The sequence below is a fragment of the Elephantulus edwardii genome, unplaced genomic scaffold (assembly GCF_000299155.1).
Source record: "Elephantulus edwardii isolate Elephantulus edwardi_28Jun2011 unplaced genomic scaffold, EleEdw1.0 scaffold00204, whole genome shotgun sequence".
NCBI lineage: Eukaryota > Metazoa > Chordata > Mammalia > Macroscelidea > Macroscelididae > Elephantulus > Elephantulus edwardii.
In genome coordinates, this window is record NW_006399954.1 from 2327403 (window position 1) to 2338600 (window position 11198).

General features: G+C 42.0%; 1 pseudogene; it reads right to left on the reverse strand.

The window, feature by feature from the left end:
* Window positions 1–985: 985 nt before the first annotated feature.
* Window positions 986–11198, reverse strand: part of LOC102843068 — a 54388-nt pseudogene continuing 44175 nt past the window's right edge.

Below are 11198 nucleotides of genomic sequence, written 5' to 3' on the forward strand. Positions count from 1 at the left end.
CTTGAGACTTGTTTAGACATGTCAGTGATTTTGAAACGACAAGGGATTTTTCAAGACACCTAATTCCAGGGCCTTCTCACCTGGTCACCAGAGGCTTATTCTGGTCGTCACCCCGCCCCCAGTGTCCTGGCCAGCCTGGCCTAGTCATTGGAGGCCCAGGGCCCTCCGGACAAATGGAGCTTTTATGCCCTGAACTCCTAAGCAGGGGAACCGGAACCGCAGCTTCTTCACTTCGATCACACCTTTTCTGAGCTGACTCAAGGACCCACAAATGAAGAACAGGTACAGGGGAGTGGACATCGGGACTCCTTAAAGGGAATCCTCTTACGTGGCTTGTCCTGTCCCCTATCTCTGGGCAGCTTCGCACTCGTTCCCAAAGGACAGCTGCTGGCAGGAACTGACACCAGCGCCCAGTGGAAAGTCATCCAGTCTCAAGTAACCCGCTCTCTTCTGCGCGCCATCAATTTATCTCCATGCACCTTTAGGAGAGAAGGCTGTTCTCCACTCAGGAGAACCCGCTGGGATAGGAAATGAATCAGGTGCTGGGGCCATTCTCCTAGTCTGCTTGCAGCGAGAAGGGGGACTTGTTCCGGAGTTTCCCACTTGGTTGGTAACTGATCCTACATATTTATAAAGGTGAAGCTGGATGGCTGCCAAACGCCTGCACTGAAGTGATTAACAAATGTTTCTCTTTAAGTGGACACCTCTTGTTCTAAATATATTTGACAGGAACGCGGAGAGTCATCTGCAGGGCAGCGAGGGCGCCGCGCGCGGTCCGGGGCTGGCAGGCCGGCGGCTCCCCGCGGTGCCAGCTGCGCCGTGTCGCCGGTGGGCAGCCTGCCAGCGCCACCGCGCCCCGCTGGTTAACGACAATGGATTTACTGCTTCTCTGCGCATTGGTGTTATTTTGTATAAATAAGGTTAACACTCCTTTTAAATTAAATGCACCACCTGGTGCTAGGAGGTGCGACCTTGCCAGCTCTCTTCACCTTGCACAGGTAAAGCCCCAGCTCTTGCTCCGTCTGCAACCTCTGGCCCCACTGCGATCTCTGCACCCCCTTCTTTCCGTGGGGCTCGGGCTGGAGAGCTGGCTGGACGCTCGCCCTCTGCTCCCCCTCCCCCGCCCCCGGCCTAGGCCACCGGAGCTGGTGGAAAGGTGAGCTGCGCTCAGCTTGTTGGGTGGGTCTGGCCAAAGGTGGGTCTGGTCAAAGTTGTGTCCTCCGTGTCTGGAGACTTGCCAGCACCCCGCTTTGGCACAGCACTGGCCAGTCCACGGTGTCAGGGCCCGTTGACGGGAGGCTAGTGAACTCTCCCAGAGCTTCCCCAAACGAGATCTTTGCAAGGGACCACCCCGCCCCAAAACCATCTTTGTCTTTCGTCTTTCACTCTCGCGTGGGTTTGAGCTAATGGAGGGCCCCCGCACTTCCCCACCCTCTAGGATTTTGACACCTGGGAAACCTCTCCTGGCTTTACCCTGGAGGGAATTTAAAGGTGTAAACAAACTCAGCAGGGTGTCCTCTTTGATAAGAGAGAAAGGCATCTGCAGAGCTGAGCCTTAGGGTCTTGAAAACTACTTTGGCCAATAACTTTCGTTCCACAAACAGATCAAGGACGGTGTGATGTTCTGTAAAAATATTTAGGGAGATCGCATCACACACACAGAGTCTAGAAACTCTATCTCCATACAAAAAGATAGACACTTCACACAAAAATAAACCTGTCTCATATTGCTGGAACGTAAATACCACCAGTGTGTGGCTTTAAGGAACATAGATTTCTTTTCTGAGCATCCTCTAGGCTGAAAACCCCGAGCAGAACATGGAGTATGGTAACTGTGTGCTTTTGTTAACTGGGGCCCTTGGTTCTCTGCTGGTCCTCGCCTAGTTTACCAGGTTGAGTCTCTGTCTCTGTTCTGCTTCTTTGTTAACCCAGCAGTGATTGGGTTTAGGATGCACCCTGTACTGGTGTGAGCTCAACTACTGTTTGATTAAATTTCAGTAGAGTGCATTAAGGGAGGTGGTGTTATGACACCTATATATGCGCTTGTTGTTAAATGCTTGCTAAACGAAGATCAAAGAGGACAGCCTTCAACATGGATTATATCTCAACATCAAGAAGACAAAGCTCCTCACTACAGAACAGTAGGCAACATCACGACAGGTGGAAACCAGATTGAAGCTGTCAATGACTTCATTTTACTTGGACCTGTAATAAACATTCACAGTAACAGCAGTTTAAAAAAATTAAAAGAGACGAACTCTTGGAAAATTCTGGTGTCAAAGACCTTTCCAAAATGCTAACTGCTAATGACCTCAATTTAAAGATTAAGGTGCACCTGACCCAAGCTATGCTCTTTTCAATTGCTTCTGAAAGGTGGACAACGGATAAGGATGACATAAGAAGAATTTATACTTTTGAAAGGTGGTGTTAGTGAATAGTGATAAGTATCTATGGACTGTCAAAAGAACAAATGCAGGAGGTGCAACCAGGGTGTTTCTTAGAGGCCGATTCCATGAAACTTCATCTCACGTACTTCTTGCGAGTTGTCAGGAGGGGCCAGTTCTTAGGAAAAGACATTATACTGGGAAAGGTGGAGAGTTAGAGAAAAGAGAAAGACCCTCAGTAAGATGGGCTGGCACGGTTACTGGAACAGTGGGTAGAGCATATTAGAGATTGTAAGGACGTCACAGGGTGGTGCAAGGCTCAGATCTAGTGTTCACAGGTTGCTACTTGTGGTGGGCTTGAAGGAACTCAGGTGGGCCAATGGATAAGGAGTCATGCTGCTGACTCAAAGACAACCATTTCAATCCACCAGCTCCTCTGAGAGAGAGGGATGGGCCATCTCTTCCTGTGTGACTTACAGCCTCTGACAACCTGGTGGCAGATAAGCCATATGTCAACTCCACTGTGCTGGCTTTTTACTTTTAAAAAATCTATAAACAGGGAGCTTTGGTGCACCAGTCTGTAGAAGTTGTGCTGCAAACACAGGAGTGACAGCTCCCTGAGTGTTGGAAACCCCCAGCAGCTTGACAGGAGGAATCAACAATTTCCTCTGATGTCATTTATAGGCTCCGAAAACTCAGCTGCGAATAGGTTTCATCTCAACAGCAATAAGCTCAAGGCTGTTTTTTTTCTTAAATTATGTGTTTGATATCACTATATCAAATGCTTTGGGCACAGAAGACATCAGTCCCTTAAAAAAAGATATCATAGAAAAGGGGAAAAAATCAGCAAAATAGAGGAAGATGAAGACCCTCAAATGGGAACACAGAGAGTGCAAGGACATGGCAAGAAATGTGAAGATGGCAAAACCAAACCCACTCTGTCATGTCCTTTCTGAATGATAGCTGACCTTTTGGACAGCAGCTTTTCACCAGCACCATGATTCAAAGCAACAATTCTATTTGATCTTCCTTATTATTCTCTAACTTTCATATACTATGAAGCAATTGATGCCATAGACTGGTGTTTTAACTACTAGAATCCTATAAATTTTAAATAAATTTATGAAAAATAAATCTGAATGCAGATGTGTTACAGCTTCCGTGACCCATGGCACACACATGCCCCATTTATTTTTCTGCCAGTCAGCTCCCATGTAGCTACCTACACTGTAGTCATCTCAGCTTTCCACTTGGGCCTGACCAAGGTCACCGCTCACTTCAGCTCTTCAGTTCTGGCCCACCTCCAGTGCTTCTAGGTAAAGTAATAGTTAAGTGGAAGCTAGGAGAGAATTGCAGTTTGTTTTTATGAAAAGGAGCCTGGGTTTACCTGGAAATTTGTGGATTAGTAGAGAGATGAAAACATAGTTCCAAGGAGGTAAAAATGAAAAAAAAAAATCACCAATCTTGAGCATATCTCCTCTTCTCTCCCCCAGGGATGTGAACATTTTGCAAAGAATGCAGTTTCTCAATCTGCCCATATCAGAAAAGTTCAGTATACATGGCAGAATGAACTTCTACTGGGAAAGCTGAGGGAACTCTCTCCTAGCCATCAAGTTGCTATCTTATACCCAGGCCAGCTCAGCTTAACTCCTCCCGTGAGAAGCCAAATTGTTACTACAGGGAAGAGAAGGACATAAAGTTAAAGTTCACCAGAAAAGCAGCGGCAAAATAAAGGGGGTACATGAACTACCTCTGTCCATCTTTCCTGTGTGGATTGCTCAGTGATGTAAATTGAAGACAAATAAGATTCAATCTGGCTATTTCAGGTAGAAAGCACTTGCTCTCCAATGGATTCTGGCTCATAGGGATCCAGAGCAGGACTGAGCTCCAGAAAGTTCTAATGCTAATTTCCCCCCCCTTTCATAAGTATATCACCAGACCTGTCTTCCCAGATCAGAGCCTCCAATCTGAACCTCTAACTTTCCAATTAGTGTGGAAAGTGTTAAACATTTGCACCACCTAGGAACTCCAGCTTAATCAGAAAAGGCATTTAATAAGGAAACAGATCACTCACAGAGCCACTGGTAGCTCATAGAATCACTAGGGGAATTGGAAGGGTGAAAAATCTGAGGCCTAGTTTCAAAAGCATAACATAAATTATGCCATAAATCTTATATGGGGCCTTTTCTGAAACCATTGTTTGGTCCTATCTGCTCCGTGATCAAGACTTTATGGAAATTCTACCTCAAAAACCAAAGCCTATGGCTGAGGCAGCTCCTGTACCACCAAAATAGCATGTCCCATGCGATGGCACCTGAGGCAGTACCTCTTGATTTCTATACTAACGTTGTGACCAAGTGCAAACTCCTAACTTTGCGTTCTAGCACACATTTATTTAGAAGGGAATATTTCTGAATTCTAAGCATGAATCTAGGAACATGGCTTTCAGAATCAGTCACACAGGGATTCAAAACCGAGGGCTGCTTCTTGATCTCTAAGTGCCTGAATAGAAGTCTCTTACTCTCTCTAAGCACCAATTTTTGCTTTTTAAAAAGTTCACTTTAGGTCGCTCATTTCAACTTAAGGAAATACTCATGTTAGTTCCTGCTTTTGCCAACTGAAAGCAATCTGAGAAAGATTTTTTTTCATTTATCTTAAAAGGTGAAAAGTGACACTCGGATGCAGGGTTTGTTTTGCAAGGAGTCCTTAAAGGATCAGAGCACATCCTTCTCCAAGAACTGCCCTCAACATCTCAGTATTGAGCTGCCATAGTTTTGTGCCTCTCAACTTGATATGCTGTATATTATTTTAGGGCTTGTGTGTCCTTTAGGGAGTTCTGATGGATCAATGGGTAAGTAGTTCTACTGTCAACTCAAAGGCAGGTGGTTCAAATTCACTAGCTGCTCCAGGAGAGAAAGGCGAATCATCTCCTCCTATGCGATGCATAGCCTCTGACAACAGGCTGGAGGGTCAGTTATGTGTCAGGTCTAACTCAATGGCACATAACAATGACAATAATGCATTGTTTAGTTTGACTTGATAAGTTATCTTTTGGATCTGAGAATATTAAACAATATTCTCAGAGAAATGGGAATTGCTTCTTTGCTTGACATTCTTTTGTCTTATAAAAGGCTTCATAGGAAACATTCTACTTTCAGATGGCTGGGGAAACTTATAATACTCTGTCCCTCAGAGTTACATGAAACCTTTGCTACCATCTAGTTGACATTGATTTATGACCACTGCATGTGTATCAGAGTAGAAGTGTGTTTCACAGGGTTTTCAATTCCTGATTTAAAGAAAGAAAGAAAAAATATATCAACGGGCCTCTTGTCTGAGGCACATCTGCATGAACTTACACACCAATCCTTAAAGCACTGACTATTTAATGGATGATGATTCTCACGTCACTTACTTATCAAAAGATTGATGGTATATGTATAAAAACACAACAACAACACTTTCTGTCAAAGCTATCATCTTAGTAATTACCATCATAATAATAGTTGTACTAACAAAGCATCCGCTACTCCAGGCATCCAAGTTCATGTTCAAGTTCCTTCTGAGATGTTTCAGTTCATTCACAGAATGGATTTTATGGCAATAGCCGAGCAGTGGAAAAGTTTGAGGTCAGATGCTTCCTCAACAGCTTCCAAAATAAACAGTTACAGGAATCTGACTACACCTCTGCATTAAAGCTCAGGGGGAACAAGGAGGGGACCTATTACTCTAAGTTCACTGCGGGAGAAATGGGAGCAGATCAATATGTGGTTAAGTGTTTTAGCTGGACTTTTATTACGTTTGACAGTGATGACAACGTAGTATGCGCTGAGTAAAATGACTAATGCACACATTTTTCTCTCATACACACTGCTTTTATTTCTCTCATGGACCTCCATCAGTCTCACAAAAAGCATGCAGGATGAGAGTTCAGATTGGCCAGGGTCAAAATTACCGACAGATTCCAGATTTTAGAGCCACAAAGGAGAACCTAACTATCCGAAGCAAAAAGAACAAAAAGGGCTACATGTTCAGTAGTTAATGATCCCACAAACTGAGAAAGCCCGCCGGGACCCCCGTCACATACCTCTATTACTTCTTAAACATCCCGTGGCATCTCTTTCTCATCATGTGGGCCATGCAGTGGTTTAAGATAACTTTGAAGACGGAAAAACTCAAGCAAGTACATTGAAGATTTATGAAACACAAAAAGAGATTTACACCCTCTCCCGCCCCATGCTTTTACTGAAGTGACTTTAGAAAAGATATATTGAGATGCCACTCAGTTCTATTTCCTTGCTGACACCCAGATGTTTCTCCTTGGCTTTGAGGCCAGGCAGGCTTTAGCCAGACGTTCTGAGGGGGCAGAGGAAGTTCTTTCATTTGTGGCAAATTTGAGAAGTGAAGATTCATTGACTCATGTAATATTAATCTTCCTACACAAGAAATTTGAGCCAAGCTGTTGGCCATACTTTTCCAGCCAGGCGTGGAATTGTTTCACTGGGTGGGGCATTGAGAATCATCCTAGGTTGGGAATTTGTACAGATGGCACAGACTTCTAACTGAACTATCACAGTTATGCAGTTCCTGACTAGCCCCACACAACTGTTTCTAGTCTTTGGAAATTATGTAGTAAAGGAAACTGCAGGCCATGCTGGGGGTGTTTCCTCGCTGTTTGGGTCCAAACCATTATCATCATAACTCACTCCTGGAGTCCTTACTAATGTGTTCAATTAGAGCTCTCTCTCTATGGCATTTGAAAGGGGAGTTCTGGCTGCAGTTCTAGGAAGTTGTATACCTAACTTAAATGCTTTATCTCTCCACTGGTTCAAATCTGCCAGCAACTGTGAAAGGGAATGGTGGGTAATCACCTGTCCTGCAATTTATAATTTTTGTAAAACTTTTAGAAGGTCAGCTATGAGCTGATTCTGACTTGAGGACAATGAATTGAGGTGGTACTAAAAATCTTCCAGTATTTTAGCAGGTGGTGTGAGAGTGGACGAACAGAAAAATCCTCCAATATTTTTTCATCTTTCTTAGAATAACCCATTATTTCCAAAACAAATATTCCCTATACATACATGATCTTTGTTCTAACACTGACTCAGTTTGCTTCTACATTCATGAAATCCCACCTAACTCTATTACCTTGTTCACTCAGCTCCATTCAACTTGACCTTTCTGTTACTTAAGATTCTTTGTATTGGACTGTTCATGGTACAACAATAAGCCTCCATTCATCTGGATTAACAGAGGAAGAATTAAAGTCAGGGACAGAAAGAGGATATGCACATATGACCAATAGTACTTTGAATAACTATCCCTTTTGCAGTTGGTCAAAAGAAGCAGGTGGTCTCAGGACCAAGGTGGCGGTTGGCTTCTGCTGAGTCAGCACCTGGCTCATGGTAACATCATACACAATGGACTGCAGAGCTACAGGCTCCTGCATGTGGCTTCAGCTCGTTACAGAGGAAACAATTGTAATACAGAAGCTTTTCACTGATTCGTTTTTCAGAAATAGATTGCTAGGTCTTTCTTCTTAGTCCATCTTGGCCCAAAAGTTAGCTTTTGGAAATTTCTTATGTTTCTATTCAGTGTAAAATACTAAGACCTTCTTCAGTTCCCAGTTCACCTTTCTCCTAGTCACCACTTCACATTTCCATCTGAAATACTAAGTAACTATTTGCTTAATGTAGATAATCATGCCTTTCTCCTACTAGATTTGGAGCTGCATGAGGGCAGTGGTTGTGTCTGGTGTGTGTTTGTCTTTTCTCTTTTTCAGAGCCTAGAATTTGCCTGATATCAATATAAGTGGGACCTTAATCAGTGATTCCATATTGGATACGTGATTCCAACTATTGTTACACTTACATTTTTAAGTTTTGAACGTTTTACTCATATTTATGAATGTAGAAAGAACTTTTGTACTTTTCCTCTTACAATGCCTAGTTTAATGAAGAATTAGATGAGAAGTGGATAGATCAAGTTATTTCCTAAGGTGTTCAGAGTAAATGTCCAAAGGTAAGAACTAGATAAAGGATCTTGCTTTTCTGTGGCTTTTTGGGAAAGGTTTAGGATAATACTGGGTGGAGAGTGTCTAAATTACTTCAAAGAAAGAAAGGAATCCTCAGAATTGTCCACTGAATTAGTATTTAAAAAAACATATTAGTTTATTTATAAAATTAAAATACATTGTTTTCCAGAACAGATTCTCTCAATTTGGTACTTTTAATTTAAAAGTATTTATAAGTTCTTTTAATATTAAAATAAGCAAATAACGTCAATGTTATTGCTTTTGCCTTATTTTTCTGTTGGCCACACCATGCCGAAATCCTCTGCACTTGATTCTTTGTAGACTGTATTATGAACTTCTTCTTTATTGATTCATTTTTGCTCTACTTTGTTGTATGGCTACCTAGACCTCAAATAACATTCTCCATTAGTATTTGTAAAGGGATGAGTGACTATTTGGACTTCAGTTTTATATCATAATAGTGATAACTTCCAGACCTAAGTCTTCCTATTTCTCTTACTCATTGACTTCGAGATAGAATTGACTTATAGCTAACCCTTAGGTGGGTTTTTAAGGTGGAAAAATCACAGGAGAGGAGTTTACCAATCTTACTCCCTCGGAATCCCTAGCTGATTCAAATCACCAGAGAGGCTCAGTCTTTGGGCTACCAGATTAAACCAGATTGAGCTTTCAATAACTTTAAAACTATTCAGAATTTCCTAAAAGCTACTAGGAAATGCTTTTTAAAAATATTCCATTATCTTCAATAGATTTTTGTGATTAGACCATTGATCATAAAATATTTTTCTTTTTATATAATAATTAAAACAAAATTATTTTATGAAAGAATGTTGTTGTTGTTGTTATATGCTTTTGAGTCACTTGTGACTCATAGCGACCCTATGTACAACAGCCCTGAACTCTGCTCTGTCTGGTGCCAATCTCACTGTCTCTGACACACCCACCCTGATTGCCCCAGTCACTGAATCAATCCACCTCATAGAAGGCCTTCCCCTCCTGTGCCTGCACTCCATCCTCCCAACCATAATATCCTTCTCCAAGGACCAGTCTCTCCTTACAACATGACCAAATTATGTCAGATGAAGCCTCAGAATCCTTGCCTCCAAGGGGCAGCCCAGTTTAACCCTCTCCAGGATGAATCTGTTTGTTTTTTTAGCAGTCCATGGTACACGCAATCCTCTTCTCCAACACCAAAGCTCAAAGGCATCAATTCTCCTTCTATCCTCCCTAGTCATTGTCCAACTGTCTGATGCATAACAAGTGATTGCAAAGACCATGGCCTGTATCAGATGAACCTTAGTCTCCAGAGAGACACCATTGCTCGTCAGTACTTTAGAGTAAACTTTCCCATTGCAATATGTCTTATTAAAAGACGTATACGAAAGAATAAAACCCAGGAAATACTTGTAAGGATTTCTAAAAAAATGATCTGATTGTACTAGTAATAAGGGAGGTGTGGTAGGTTTGAGGACTCTGGGCATGTGTGCTGTTTTTTGGGGGCCCCCGAGGGGGTTGGCAGGGCTAACCTCACAGATGAACTGGAGTTCTGGAGCAGGGATTTTGCCAGCATTTGGGCATGGCAGGCTGGGAAAAGACTGTAGGGCCCGTGGCCTGAGGGCCAGCCTTTCATTGTTTTTGTTCAGACATTTCTCTAAGTCATAGAGCCCTGGTGTACAAGTTGCCGTACCGTGGTCAGTTGTGTTTGCTGTGAGGCTGAACACTGTGACACTGATGTGCCAAATGTGTTAATGGCTGGTTACCCAATGTGGACAGAGAGTGGGGTGGAGCTCCACGATTAAAACAAGCTTGGAAGCAGGAGTGGCATCCATTTCCATAATAGCTTGCCTCCAGAAACCCTATGAACCTGGAGAGAGGATGAAAGGCACCCAAGCATCTAGGACTTTCCTTCATAGGGTCGCTATGAGTCACCTGCGACTCGATGGCACTTAAAAATTTAACAACAACAACAACAACTAGTAATAATGAAGTTAAATAGAAATAGAACACAATTCTGAAAAATAAGACTATTTGTTTTAAAGTAAAATAGAGTAAGAGATCTTAGGGTGGTCAAACAGCTGGTAAGAAAGAGAATAAGTTTAGGTGCCATCTTCATAAAGAATAGATTTATAGTATCACTTATTCACTTACAACAAGACAGGATAAGAAATTCCAATCTGTACTACCTGCCCAGTGATTTTGAAAATTCTTCTTAAGGAGGTTAAAATAGTAATATTTTAGATTTTCATTACTCTTTAAAGTGAAAATTTTCAAATATTCTGGATGAAATAAGTTCATTTGGTGTTTAAATTTGTGTTTGAATTTGTTTTCTTGTGTTTTGGGATAGAACAGGTTCACAGCTTTTAAATGACTTGACATTACTTGAGAGTTGTAATCTTCAGGCTTAATTTTTAAAATATGTAGATAGACCCTGTCAATTCATACATTGCCAATGAGACCTTTGAAAAATAGTTCTTCAGTGATTGTATTAGCATTCATCAATCTCAAAGCTGGTAATCTGAGAAGTAATCTGGATAACCTGTAGATGTCATCCAAATAGGTTTTGGTTATGTAATTTTTGGAATTCTACATAAGTTTTTTCCTGAAATTTCTCAATCTGTTCCACATTTTCTAGGCCTGGATGTCTGCACTGAAGAGGACTATTGACTTTAGGCAGGCATATTCATATTCATCAATGCAGAGTTTAAACATGCTCTTAAAATACTGTTGTAGTTTGAAGATGTGATCCATTAACAATTATCTTTTTTTTCCCTGTGGATATC